Source organism: Euprymna scolopes, chromosome 5 (assembly GCF_053919585.1).
Source record: "Euprymna scolopes isolate OS-2025 chromosome 5, ASM5391958v1, whole genome shotgun sequence".
Taxonomy (NCBI): domain Eukaryota; kingdom Metazoa; phylum Mollusca; class Cephalopoda; order Sepiida; family Sepiolidae; genus Euprymna; species Euprymna scolopes.
Genome location: NC_136486.1, coordinates 141,446,942 through 141,462,641, shown reverse-complemented (window position 1 = coordinate 141,462,641; position 15,700 = coordinate 141,446,942).

Sequence of the window (15,700 nt, the reverse complement as noted above, 5' to 3'; positions counted from 1 at the left end):
TTTACCGAAACATTTTATGGATGTAAAGAACATGTCATACGTAGGCTCTTGATGATAGATGATCCCCTTAATGTGCGACGTTAAGGGCAAAGGTCACAAAGCCCACTACACAAGTCAGATTATTATTAGTTTCCAACGAGCCTTCTTTTATTTAATTCTGATCACTAGTCGCTGAGATTTCGAACTTATATAATTGCCAAAAAAGGTTGTATATCTACATACTAGTGAAGATATACCCGCGCCGCGCACTGGATAAAAGAGAGAAGCCGGAGCTGTAACCCTTGATAAATATTTAAAGACTTTAAAAATGTATGGGTTGAAAACCTCCTAATTAAAATAAAATCATGCGGTATTAATAGACGAATGCAATATATTATATGCTTATTTTCAGACACGGGCGAAATCCATGCTGTCGTTAATTGGCGTTCATATGAACAGCATAATATAAATGAGTGAGTGCCTTAGGGATCAATCTTAGCATTACTATTATTCCGGATATTTGTAAACGACTTATAGCATAACATTGTTTCTGAGATAGGTATGTTTGCCGATGATACAACGCTTTATAATAGGCATTAATAAACACAGATGTGCACATATATAAAGCAATGGAACAATCCTTAAAAAAACGACGACCAGCCCGCAGTGGAATTGAGCCGTAAAGGAATGGCAACATTTAATGCTACTAAGACTCCTTCCTTTAACAATTACAAGAGACCTTCTCAACCACTGATGGCCATGACTAATAATACCATATTTAGGTTTGTTTCTTTTCAGATTCATCGATTTAATATTTACATAAAACATGAACTGGGATAAATGTATAGACATTGCAAAGGTTGCTAATATTAGAGATGGATATTTAAGGTACAGATGACGAAATAAAAAAAATACAAGTTTACGAGGAGTATTACGATCAACGTGTTAAATATTATACAAGATAATTAAGCTGTGATATTGATAGGGATTTAAACATAACTTAATGTAGATAAAGTAATAAGTGAATATTTCTTAAGCACACTATAATATGCGTTACGTTAATAACTTTATTAAAAATGCCTGAGCATATTAATAATACGTACGGCACAATCACGTTGACACACCGGTTCTCGCCAGATCATCGAAGTTAAGCAACGTTGAGCCTGGCCAGTATGAGCTGGGTGACCATTTGGCAAGACTAGGTGCTGTATGTACCTTCTGGGAAGGTTGAGCGTGGGGCCAGCACCCTTACCCTGTAAAAAAACGAACACAGTCGCAACAAAAGCATTTACAAAGTTGTACATGTTAGGGGTTCCAGGCTAATGATGGATGGATATTAATAATACGTCAAACAATACAATAAATAGGTAGTGTAGTATGGAGTTATAAATATCTAACTAACCTACAAAGTGTAATAACGGTGCTGAGAGCCTACATTTGGCGTGTGCTCTCTGTAGAGAAGCACTGGTACTCCAACATATAACCCTTCTGATATGTAAAATAATACGAAAGGAAGAAGATAAATGCAAATGTAAACACTATCTGGATTCGATGTGATAGCAAAAAAAGGCGTTTTTTTTTTCTGTGCCAGCGACATTATCTCGCCTACGTGATGCTTTTGACAGTCGGGAAGAGAACGAAAATAGAAAATACGACGGCTGTTTGGGAAGAAGCGAGCACGTTGTGGACGAGATAAAACTTCTTAAGTACAACGCTGACAGTTCAGACACTTTTTACTTTCTTCATTCTCTTCCTTTCAAAGAGCAAAGTGTAGTATCTGTTCTGATACTACAGTTACTTTTATCTGACCTCGATCAGTTGAGGATAAATCCTTCTACATTGAGGCAATTTTAGGTTTTGTTCCCATGAAGTGTGTCCCTTTTGGGGAGTAAGATTTTATCCACATTAAAAATAGACCTTGTGTCTAACTCTGCTCTAGTGGGGAGGCATGTAAATAAGATAAACCAACGTTTCGTCGAATACGCACACAATTTCGACGTCAACAGAATTTTTTATGACTAAATTAGGGATTAATCCCCTGGAAAAACACTATAGACAATCTTTCTTTCGGTACGTAGAGAAATAAAATTGAAAGAAATACGGGTATTAGGAAATACATATAAATTAATGTAGTAAAATAAATGTAGGAAAACAACATAAAAAACGTGCACATCTGGGCTTATGGATACGTTCTAAACATATATACAATTTCTAACAGACATCAAAAAAACAATTATTCTTATTTCTAAAGTAAACGATTAAATTGAAAGAAGATGAAGTATTACTAAAACTATACTAGCTTAAAGAACAACGACGGTAAAGTCGTTATGGAGAGTAATACAGTTTTATATTTTAACATATTTAGAATAAAAGTAAAAAAAATGAATTATTATTTCGAACATGGAAATATGATGCATTCGTTAAATTACTCGTTATGAAGAAGAGTAATTAACGAAAGTAATGTAGTTGATATATAGTACACTTTTAAATAGTTAAATACTCTAATATAAAACTATATAAAAAGCATAATTGACTAATGCAACAAAACATGTTAAATAGATCCGTAGTATTTTGACAAAATGTAATTTATATACAAAATACTTTAATTTAATTTATAATAACAACAGATGGTTTAAGTGTTTAAATAGAAGCGGGGTATTTTTTTGCTCGGCTACTATCTGTTGCCGTACTAGTAAGAAAGCAACTGGAAATCTGTAGCGAATATAAACAAAATAGAGTTACGCTAGGCCAAAATACTATGCAATATTCAGAGTAAATTACTACGAGCAAAAAAGGAATTAAAATATTACTTATATATATATATATATATATATATATATATATATATATATATATATATATATATATATATATAGAGAGAGAGAGAGAGAGAGAGAGAGAGAGAGATCGTATTGGCTCTATAAAAAATAATATAAAATCTGCATAAGTTAAAATATAATATTTAAGCGTATTTTACAATCGGGCCTCGCGGGACGACCACTACTTATATTTTTCGGTAATCTCCAAAAATACCGTTAGGGCTTACAACATGGCCGCCAGAAGAGTCAACAAAAAACTGCGAATAAAATATATAAAACTCGTAATTTCTGTTTTTAAAGTGGGTTGTCAATTTTCTTTATGAAATATACTTCCAAAATAAACTATTACAGTCGTTTAAAACATAATAGAAGTATTATTTTTTATTTTTAAAAACAATGTTTACAAAATGTCTACGCACGTTCGTAGACATTTTGTAAACATTGTTTTTAAAAAATAAAAAATAATACTTCTATTATGTTTTAAACGACTGTAATAGTTTATTTTGGAAGTATATTTCATAAAGAAAATTGACAACCCACTTTAAAAACAGAAATTACGAGTTTTATATATTTTATTCGCAGTTTTTTGTTGACTCTTCTGGCGGCCATGTTGTAAGCCCTAACGGTATTTTTTGGAGATTACCTATTTTTCAACCACTGGAGTATTTACTTAAATCATTCCAAGGTTGTTTCTATAGACGGGACAAACAAATTATTCAGCCTGCGTCGTCCGAAAAAAATATATACGCAGGCTGAATAATTTGTTTGTCTCGTCTGTAGAAATAACCTGGTAATGATTTAAGCAAATACCCCAGCGGTTGAAAAATATAAGTAGTGGTGGTCGTCCCGCAAGGCCCGATTATAAAAATACGCTAAAGTATTATATTTTACCTTATGCAGATTTCATATTATTTTTATGGAGCCAATACTCTATATATTTTTATTATATTGTACCCAATATAGAGTATTACTTTTAAAGTATATAAATATGTGATTAATGTGTCATCAGCTTGAATTGAAGCTAAAAAATACACTTCTCTAGCGTTTTTCGTCATAGTCTGATCATACGCATATAAAAACTCTAAAAACGTAACACTGTTTAAAATACATATTTTCACATACGCATAAATAATAATTTTACTGGAATTGTGTATGGCAAAGTCTAACTTTTTTTAAATAATTGTTCCTCCTTAGTTGCTATTCTTACTGACTAAAAATAAAATAGAATGCGTCTCACGGGTCCAAATCTCATACATAACAAGTTTCAAGTTTGTAGATAAAATATAACAGAGTTGTGTGGTAAAGACCGGCAAATTTAAAAGACTACTTATTATATATATATATATATATATATATATATATATATATATATATATATATATATATATAATAAAAATAATAAATTTATAAGACTACTTATATATATATATATATATAAATTTATATTTTATATATATATATAAATTTATATTTTATATATATATAAATTTATATTTTATGTATATATATAAATTTATATTTTATAAGACTACATATATATATATAAATTTATAAGACAACTTATATGCTTTTATATATAATAAAAATAATAAATTTATAAGACTACTATATATATACATATATATATATATATATATATATATATATATAAAGTGGAATATTGAACTCCCCCCAAAAGCTATATATTGATATATATATAGAATTTCCTTTATTTAATAAGGGTATACATACATTAAAGTTGGGCGGATAAAGTGTCCCCTTTATCCCCCCAACTAAATATATGTATACGTTTATTATATAAATGAATCATTCTATATACACCAATATATAGCTTTTTGTGATGTTATTTTCCACTCTTATTGTTTCCTATATAAGCTCCGAAGAAATTAATTTAATCTCTTCTTCTAACTCAACAAGTTTTATATATATATGTATATATGCACACACACCCACACACACACACGCACACACACACACACACACACACACACACACACATATATATAAATATACATATATATATATATATATATATATAATTGATATGTGGTTTGCTTGAAGCAGTGTGCGGGATATGTATGTAGTAGAGAATTAGAAGGCTATCACAATGCAGACTATCCCTTAGACAGCAGCTTTTTAAACGCAAGCCCAACGAGGACCCACTACCATGCACTCTGAAAAATTGTCCAGTTTACCCCGCAACCACATGCCACCGCACACATGTAGTCTACAAATTAGAACGCTCTGCTTGCGGAAAATTCTACGTGGCAGTATCACAAGACTCCTACACATAAGAATCAATAAACACACACAAACACAAGCATCATCATTCCACAAACAAAACCTGCAGAAACACTAATATATCTATTAAAGTCGATATTTTAACCACTGAACGCCATAATGAGAATCTTCGCATAAAATACTCATTACTAATATCCAAATTACGGCCGGAACTCAACAACAGACTGGAGCTCGGATCATCATTCATTATATAACTTTACATCGACTCCCACCAAAGACTTACCATTACAACCTTAACCCATTAGAACAGATACACCACTGCACACCGCCTATACACTAACTCACAGTCCATACAGGGCCTTACCACAAGACCCCCGCCCATATAAATTATATATAAAAAATAAAAGAAATTAAATAAATAAGTAAATAACAGCAATATATATATGTATATATATAAAATAATAATAGTTAGCTGAAATAACATAAACCATCTTTAAAAGAACCCGTTTGATTTAAGCAAACCCACTTATTCAAACCCAAATAAACACTAACAACAAACACAAATAAATCAATAAACAAATAATAATAAAGAATTAAATAGAAAAAAAATGTTCCATCTATAACCACTTATAGTTTTACTTAAATAAATAAATTAATAATTCCCAAGGAATGTCAATCCAGCGCCCCCTTCCCAGCTATCTTCCTATTCTTGACAACCGCGTCCCAACCTAAACACCCCAACAGCCGAATAAGAGCGCCCCATCCCGCACCCCTTCCCTCCTCTCTTACATCCCACTTCCACTTCTTTCCTCCTAAAGCTAACCAATACCAGCTTACTAGCGAGTTATGTGACATAGATACATCAAGTCATCCCACTGAATATCCTAGGATGTTAATAAATTAAACAAATAAATGAATAATACAGAGCAGCAGAAAAAATAATAATAAAGAATACAAAATAGACAGAGAATATACAAAATTTAAAAAAAGCTTAAGATAAAGCAACAAGTTATAAACTAAAAAGAAAAGAAATAAATAAATAATATATATATATATACAAAAAAAATTATAAAGGAAAAAGGCACAAAAAATATGTCAAACCCCCTCCTTACATTTGCTCCGAGGCCCCACACAGCCACCCAATTTCCGCTCCATCATCTAGCACTTTTTTTAATCGATCTGTCACGTCTACCATTTAAAAAGGGAATTTTTCCGAAATTAATAGTGGATATTGTCGCAGACATAACAAGTAAGACATTTGTATTTAATACAAATGAATTAAATATATGTATATATAGACATATATGTATGTACTTATTGATTTGTAAATCGTCAGTTGTCTTCCTCTTCTTCCAACAACAACGACTATATCTCATTCCTCGCATTGTGATAGTCTTCTAATTCTCTACTACATATATATATATATATATATATATATATATATATATATATATATATATATATGCGTACTTATGTGTGTGTAATTTTCGAAGTATGACTTTAGTGGTTGACCCAAAAGAATACACAAATAAATATACAGAAAAAAAATTAAAAAAAGGTTTTGTTTTCCACAAATAATCCAAATACTTTTATTATTTTACAATTCCTGAAAAAAAAAGGCTAGAAAAAGATAACTTAATTGAAAAGCGGTTTTTGAAGAAAGAAGCTCATCCGATTGAAGAAATCGTTTAATCATTTCTCAGTGAAGACAAATGAATGCGTGGGAAAATAGTACTGCAAAAATAAGCTATAAAAATAAATGAGATGTTTTGGAACAACAGAAAAACAATGTTGAGAAAATATGCGCGGAGGAGTTTGAGTCTCTGAAAGGAAATATATCTTATCAATATATGTGTCAATCAAACCTTATCCTCACACTAAAATACACTCTCCGTGATAATCACAATAATAACAAAGTAATAATGAATTAAACACGATATAATTTAAACGGGAAAGTCAATCTCTATTAATCTTTAATGAGTTTATGTAAATGAAGTAATGACAATAAATGAATATGAATCCAAAACTCAGGAGAACCATCGACTCAAATTCGGCAACAACTGATGTCAGGTTGGATTCAGTTTTTGATATTATAAACTTCACTTTTTAAATAGATTAATTTTCCTATTTGCCTAGTTTCGGACTAATATTTGCAAGCCACTCGGCGTTGCCGGTTCATAAAATACGCTTACACATCATATTTTAATTCATGCAGATTTTGTATTTATTATTGTAGAACAAATTCTCTAGTTATTATTATATTGTACCTAATATATATATATATATATATATATATATATATATATATATATATATATATATAGTAATGATTTCAAAAGTTTAAAAAGCATTAACTCCAAATAATACCTGCTTGCATCTACTCCAGGTAATTATGTAACACATTAATATATATGGTAATATATACGTATCTATATATTTACGTATATATACATGTATACGTTGATGCCTCAAGATTCGTGGGCACTACTCTTTATACATTAATAATCAATATGACTTTCAATAAAGTATTACCATTGTTTGATATTATCACTACCGTAGCAAATAATCCGACATAATTCCCGATTACCCTCTATTTTCGATAATTATTATCATAAAATAAATATGTCTGATCATAATTTTTTGGGGTTTGCATTAGTTTTATAACAAAATTGTTAAAACTATGAATACCGCATTTATAAATATACAAATAAATAAATATAAAATTAACAAATGTCATGGTAAATAATATCGAAGGTGGTTTAGGTTAACAGGTATGATAGAGCGAGGAGAAACAAACAATAAACAAATTCTTTTCCCTCTCTTTTTTCTTTTCTCCTCTTCCTTTTTCTTTTTCTCTTCTTTCATTCTCCTCCATCTCTCCTCCTTCCTCTTTTCTCATTTTGCTTTTGTCTTTTCCTCTTTCACTCTCTCCACTTCTTCCTTAGTCTCTTTTATTTCTTTTTCATCCCCCCTTAACTGAACATTATGTGTTCAACAGAGGTGTAGCGATAATGGACAGTGAAATCCGATTTTAATCTATATCTTTTTGCAGGCAGATACCAAAATACTAATAAAAAGTCACACCCATCTCTTAACTTACGTAATATACACTAGTTCATTTAGATTTTAAGACAGGCAGCGAGTATACACGATCTTTTGCTGTTTCCAACCTATCTCCAACCTGTCTCCAACTTGACTTCTTAAATCCCCATCCTACCTATCTTAGTCTGTTAACCCCACAACACAGAAAGAAATCCATAACAACTTAATCTTGTTTTACACAGAGCTGAACTACATCCCCTGACTTCTAATATCTTTTTTACTATAATATGACTTTTGAGTTTAAAGTACTAACTTTGATTTCAATATAAGCGTGATTGCCTGTTGAGATCTCTAGTTTCTAAATACTAGATGACCGAAACTTGCTCACGACTGTGTTGAAACACACACACACACACACACACACACACACACACACATATATGTGTGTGTGTGTGTGTGTGTGTGCGTGTGTGTGTATAAAGAGCAAAAGAAAGGAAAGGAAGAAATAAAGAGGGGCAATCACAGTGCTCGCCGTTACACAGTCGAGAACTAGCAAAAATATGATAATTCATGCAGAAATCTTATTATCACAGAGACAGTTCTCCATCGATTATTATATTGTACATAATATGTGGTAACTTCAAATAAAAAATATTACTCGTAGGCCATCAGCTAAAACTGAAATGAAATTATATATAGCTCTCCATTTCACCTATGACTTAAATCCATAAGTATAAAAATAGTAAAAATTGAAGTTGTTCATCCATGACATTTAATTATCGCAGAAAAAAAGTTGTCTAATTACGGCAGGCCAAGCTCAACAGTTGTGTTTTCAATTTGGAGTCTTAAGCAGGTATTTTACCGGTTAGTTACTAAATCAAAAGTGTGCTATAAGTTTAAGTTCTTATATCAAATTTAAACTCTGCAGACCAATATTGAAAGAGAAGTTTGGTAGAAACTTTTCGGACACATACCAACAAAGTTACTTATGGCTGACATGTGGCAGCGTGGCGTTGGAATTTCTTTTCTTCAAATACCATGTTTATCATGTAAAAATCAACTTTTGGCTGTTAATATCAAATGGAAAAAATCATCTGAAGAACTGGTGGCGACAGGATATTTTTATGGACACGTAAATCGTAAAATTTCCTTATCACTAACGAACAGCTGTAATGAAAAAAAATCCAGGAGAAAATAAACAAAAGTTATAAAAAATTAAAAGTAAGCCGTTGAATTTCAACAAAGTTTTGCACTATATATATATATATATATATATATATATATATATATATATATATATATATATGCATCTTTTTGTTAGAAAGTTTTCATCAAAAATTCTACGCAATGATAAAGTAGACACTATGCATGAATTAAATTCAGAGTAATATTGCAATGAATTCAAACATATAATCCGAAATCAAAACATAATTGTTGAACGCTCATTTTTGAAGGAATATGCAATATAGTTAACTATTCATGAAATTGCTAGCATATTCATAGCTGCGGATACTAAGAAGTAGTCTTTCACATTTTTAAATATAAAAAGTTGGCTTTTAATATCAATTTTAAAGCGAGAAAAGCGGTATATTTATTTATTTATTCATATTTAATTGTTAGCTTGATGTATCTAATAGTTACAAAGTTCCTCCACCTAACCATGTTAAAATAGCTATATAAATAATATTACGCACTTGACTGCCTGTTCTAAAATATGGCTATTATTTAGTAAGTTATCATTAACATAGTGAAGGAAAGCTATGTTATTATTCTGAATTGCACCTCATAATTTAGTTCATGAATTTGAGATACTAAATTCCGCCCGACAGTTTTTTAACAGATGAATTATAATATTAGGAGCTCAGCCTGACCCGGCACCATTTGTAAAGTTTTGTTTTTTTTCGGAAAGCTTTCACGTGTAGTAAAGAGTCTGCTCCCCTTAAGTCATAAAGAAGAAATGATAGAAAAATGTGGATCAATAAATACCGCGCAATAAAGTAAAAGTAACTTAAAATCGATGCTCTAGGTTTGAAATATATCTGGAAAAATATTCTATCAATGCACAACAAAAATAACATAGAATTTAATTATATGTCCTTTGGGAATATGCAGGCATAGGCTATATTACAACTAAATAAAGATGGTAAACACAATTTTATGTGTTCTACTTTAGATTTTTTGTAGACTGAAGCTTTATATATATATATATATAATACATAAGCACACATACACACACACACACACACACATATATATATATATATATATATATATATATATATAAGATTGTAGTTACATCCCAAACTCCAAAGATTTATTTTTCTTACCAAACAGTTTTTTCGGCATGCCTATTATTCGTTACGCAGAAAACAATTAATTATTAGCATGTCTCTATCGGATCTTTTTATGCGTATACACGTCAAAAACAGAAACTTTTCTGTAGATGAAATAATAAGCATAATCATATAATTTTGGAATAAAAATAGAAGACCCAGCAACGCGAGCTTATTTGGTAAATACCATTGGTTTATTATAAAGCTAGTTCAATCTCTTTTTTAACTTATGGTATGAATATCCCCCCCCAAAATATGTACGTTTACAAAGAAATGATTTATATAGTAATGTTTTTTTATTCCAACTAATATTTAATGTCTCAAATCATTTAACAGAGGTTATATTTAAAACAGTTTTATTTAGGTGATTAGTATAAAACTAACCCCTTACTTTTATATCAGCATATTTCATATATAAACAAATATAAATAACCACAATGACTTTGAAAATAAAATAATATAAGATTGAAATGCGAGGAAAAAATTTATAAATGAAAAGTCCAATAAATTTAAACAGATTTATAATTTCAATGATTAAAACAAAATTCGTTTTAAATTACCATAGTAAATTTTCTTAAAACTACAAGAAAATCACTAGTCGAATTATACCCATTAGACAACTGTGTATTTCAATTAAACTTTTATCTCATATGATACAAAATAAATTGTGATAAACTATTTTAAGCAGTATTGATTTATTTTAAATATAATTATATTTTAACTATCTATATACTTATTCTTTATAAATAATTGTTTTAAATCAGTTATATGTTACAATCGTCGCTTTTCGTCTATTTTACAGATTGATGTTTACAAAAATTAACCATAACATTTATTTAAAAGTTGCACATGATATTACGCATTATTTGGATAAACATTACACATTGTTACATTAAAAATATACGTATCAGCTTTCTTTATAATATATCTTGTTTCGCCGTCCTAAATTAACCGATGCTAAAATGAACTGATCTCTTTTTAAATCATTTATGTAAATTTTTTATCGATGAGATTAACCTAAGAAAAAAAAACAATATATATATATATATATATATATATATATATATATATATGATTATTTTTCACTTCGAACTCATTTCTTTTTTATATTTCTTTTCATATAAACCCATTTTTACACTCTAAGCCTGGATCACGTTCAGATCAATTATAATTTTAATTACTTGTCATTCAGTTTGTATTTGACTACATTTACGCCAGTTTTTTTACAGCCCTTGTTCGTGAAATAATTTACGCCGCTACTGTACAAATTTCCCCTTTATTGCATTGCCTACTGATATACTTATTTGTTAGATATTTGCTTTTGTTTTTCTTATTATAGTTGTTTTTTGTTTAATTCTCTTTTCAGGGCTCTTTTTCAACACTGCTCAGACATTAACTTTTTTAAAGTACTTTTTATCTTACCACCAACTACACTATTTCCTTTAAACTGATGATGCCATAAGTATTAGACTAAGCTGAATAAAACAATTTATTTAAACTTTGGCGGAGACAAGTAGTTTTCGAGACATAATGGCATGCATTATGCACTTAAATTCACTGTTCTACGCACGTGCGATAAAAAGTGTAAATTTCTCCGCACTACACTGCCACCCAACCAATTTTTTTGCTTTATACTCTTTGCGGGTAGGTATGCTTACAACATATATCAAGATTGAACTTGAGGCAAATACTTGGACAGTATCCCTCATAACATGAGGTGTCTTCTGAAAGCCGTTATCATGGTGAGGTTGGACGTGTCTATTCCATTGGAAGTTCTTAACATGAAGAGGTTAGGAGTGCCTATTCCGAAACCCGGTATTAGGACGTTGGGGATTGGCCACCAACAGCAACCGTAGTTTAATTTTTACAAGGAGGGGACATGCTTCCACTGAGCAACGACGGTTAACAGGTTCTGTTAGAATTATAATGTAAATGCGAAACCTGCATTAATTAGACTACTATATTTAAGCGTACTTTACGACCGGACAACGTTGGGCGGCGTGATAGTATATATATATATATATATATATATATATATATATATATATATATATATATATATATATATATATATATACAGCCTTTGAGACTTTACACAACCCGTCGCCACAGTCGATTTAAAATTTCTTGGGGAGACTAAAAGTCGCAATTCACTCGCCCGCCAGTCGATAAAATTTCTTTAAATAAAGAAACCGGAAAAACTCATTTATTTTACGAACCTCAAATATGCGGTGACTTAGAATGACCTATGTCTCATAATTTGTGAATTCTTTCATCTCTATCTGTGAGACAGTTGGAATATCGTATTGAAAAAAGAGTGGTCACGCTAAAAGTCAACAAGATGTAAAATTGACACAGTCGTGTAGTCAAGATGTCGCCTTTATTTAGCTCTCTGATTTTGAAATTCATTTGGAAAAAAATTCTTCGACGCTACACCAATATAAACTTCATGCTTACAAAAGTAAAGCCGAACATTTGAAAGAGGAAAAAACGCATCGTTCCGTCAAGCATCCGAAGAAATGATTCTTATTTCTATGGAACAATAATATGAATGATGCTATATAAAGAAACTGGTGTAGTATTATAACGTTTTGTTGAGTATTTACTGAAATGTTTGTAGTTATAAAATCAGTTATTTACAGGAGTTTAACAAACATTTTCTTATTCAATTATACACACGGTAATTTCTTGAATCGTTGTAAAATTATTTACTATTATTAACTGAAACAAAGACATAAAGTCGGACGAGTAAAAATATTTTGGGGTTAGTCAATTTTCCCTCACACTCGACTGGGGTCGAGTGATTTTTTTTCAAATCTCAAAGGCTGTATATATATATATATATATATATATATATATATACATATATATATATATATATATATATACATATATATATATATATATATATATATATATATATATATATATATATATATATAACTTAAACTGCTTACGGAGTAAATAGGCACTGTTTATTGCCCGGCTTCCATACTCCTTCTTTGCCTATTAGCCAGGTGTAGAGGTCGAATCACAGGGAGTCGACAGACCTTGAGTGGTCCATCTTGTTTTTTGAGTAGGCAATGAACGCCGTTTTCCCCACTCCCGACACATTCCATCCCCTTAACTGGGCATGTTAGAGAGATTGAATGCCATAATGCCAGAACAAGTAGATTGGGTTGAACATCGGCTGATAGGTTGAGGGTACCGGATAGACAGTTCTTGGCTGCTGTTCCCGACTGGTAGTACAGGTGCCCTAACTGTTTGGTAGCGCTTACACCGGCTGCTCCATCAACAGTTGTATAATAACGGGTTGTTTGTAGTGCCATGTAGCACTGGGAAATGGACCCTGCACTCATCCCAGGTGGGCTATCCCGAGGTCACAATCCTAGTAGATGGCAGGACAACTGATGGTCTGCTTGTGTTGCATGTCTGGTATTCTACATAACCACTGGTTCAGCATCCCTTACCTGAACTTAAACTCTTTAAGAAAATGAAATACAATAAAAATTACGCTTAAACTAGGCCCAAATTCAAACAAAACCAACCTGCTTTCTCCCTTGAGGCTTGCATTTATGAACATCCGTGGGCTTAGAACTAATTTAAATGATGTCGAAGCATTTCTCCTAAAAACACCCCGGATATCTTATCACTAAGTGAGACTAACCTACACTCCTCCATCCCCTCTAACTACTTTAACATGCCTGGCTATCTCCTACTGTGCCGTAAGGACTCTGACAGACATATGCACGGGCTTGGAGTATATATTTGGAACACCTTCCCCTTGACTAGAGAAACTAAACTAGAATCGGACGATCAAGCCTTTATGTGCTTTAGACTTAACATGCAACATAACATTAGCTACTTTTATTTTCTCTACCGCTCTCCCTCGACCCAGGACTGTACCCTAATAAACAAAGTCTCTGACAGCATAGATACAACACTTTCTTTCGACACTAGCGCACAAGTGCATGTGTTTGGTGACTTCACTGTCCACCATTGCAACTGGCTTGGATTTTCTACTCACACAGATGCAGCTGGTATGACTACAAATAACTTCTCTATATTTCATTCCCTATCACAGATGGTTACGTTTCCAAACCGTTTCCCAGCCCAGCAAGAACAACACGCGTCACTTCTAGATCTGTTTCTGAACACAGTTCCCGATGACTGTGTAACTAATGCCCACAGCCCACTTGGGAACGCCGATCATGCAGTGGTAATAGTTGAAATATCCTTAAACTTTAGTGCCAACACTGAAGAGCCACTGCTCAAAACAACAAGATATTATAAAAAGGCTGGCTGGAAAGCCATCAGGGATCTCATCAGGGACGCCCCATGGCAAAATATGGTTTCACTTCCTGCTGAACATTGCGCAAATGAGACCACTGCATGGTTCAAAACAGCAATTCAAGCACATGTTCCCACACGGAAATTTTAAAACAAGCCCCACACTCCTCAATGGTTTACTTCTACTTGTGCAGCCGCCATCGCGCAAAGGCAGCATACGTACCGAAGATTTAACCGACATAAGTCCAGTTCAAACAGGCAGAAGTATATAGAAGCTCGAAGTAACCGTAAAAAAGAAATAGCGACAGCTAAGAGAGAATTTACTGAAACCACCAAAAAACGCATCGAAGACCAGAAATTAGGGACCCGCGACTTCTGGACAATCTACAACAGTGTAGTAAATAATGAACAATCAACAATCCCCTCACTATCAAACAATCATGAGGTTGTTTACTCTGCAACTGAGAAGGCTAATATGCTTGCCTCCACCTCAACACTGGACCCTGCCAACCACCCCTCTCTGACTTTCCTTTGTGGACAGACGCCACACTAGACGGTCTGAAAATCACCCCTGCTCATGTGCATGCTATTATAAGAAATATTGACACTGCAAAAGCATGTGGACCTGATCTCATCCCGGCTGTGCTATTAAAAAAGTGCTCTGCCGATATAGCTCCAGTTTTGTCCAAACTTTACAACAAATTCCTTAATGAATCTTCCTTTCCTGTCTACTGGAAAACTGCTTCTGTGGTACCAGTATTCAAGAATTCTGGCGAAAGAACTGATACAGTAAATTATCGCCCCACTAGCCTCCTCCCAATTTTCGCCAAAATATTTGAGACAATAATTAACCAAGTTCTAGTCCATCACCTTACAAATGCTAAACTTCTGACTGACAAACAATATGGATTTAGACAAGCCCGTTCAACTGAAGACATCCTAACTGTAATCTCAGAACGTATATACCAGTCACTGGACAAAGTGTGGGAGGGTAAA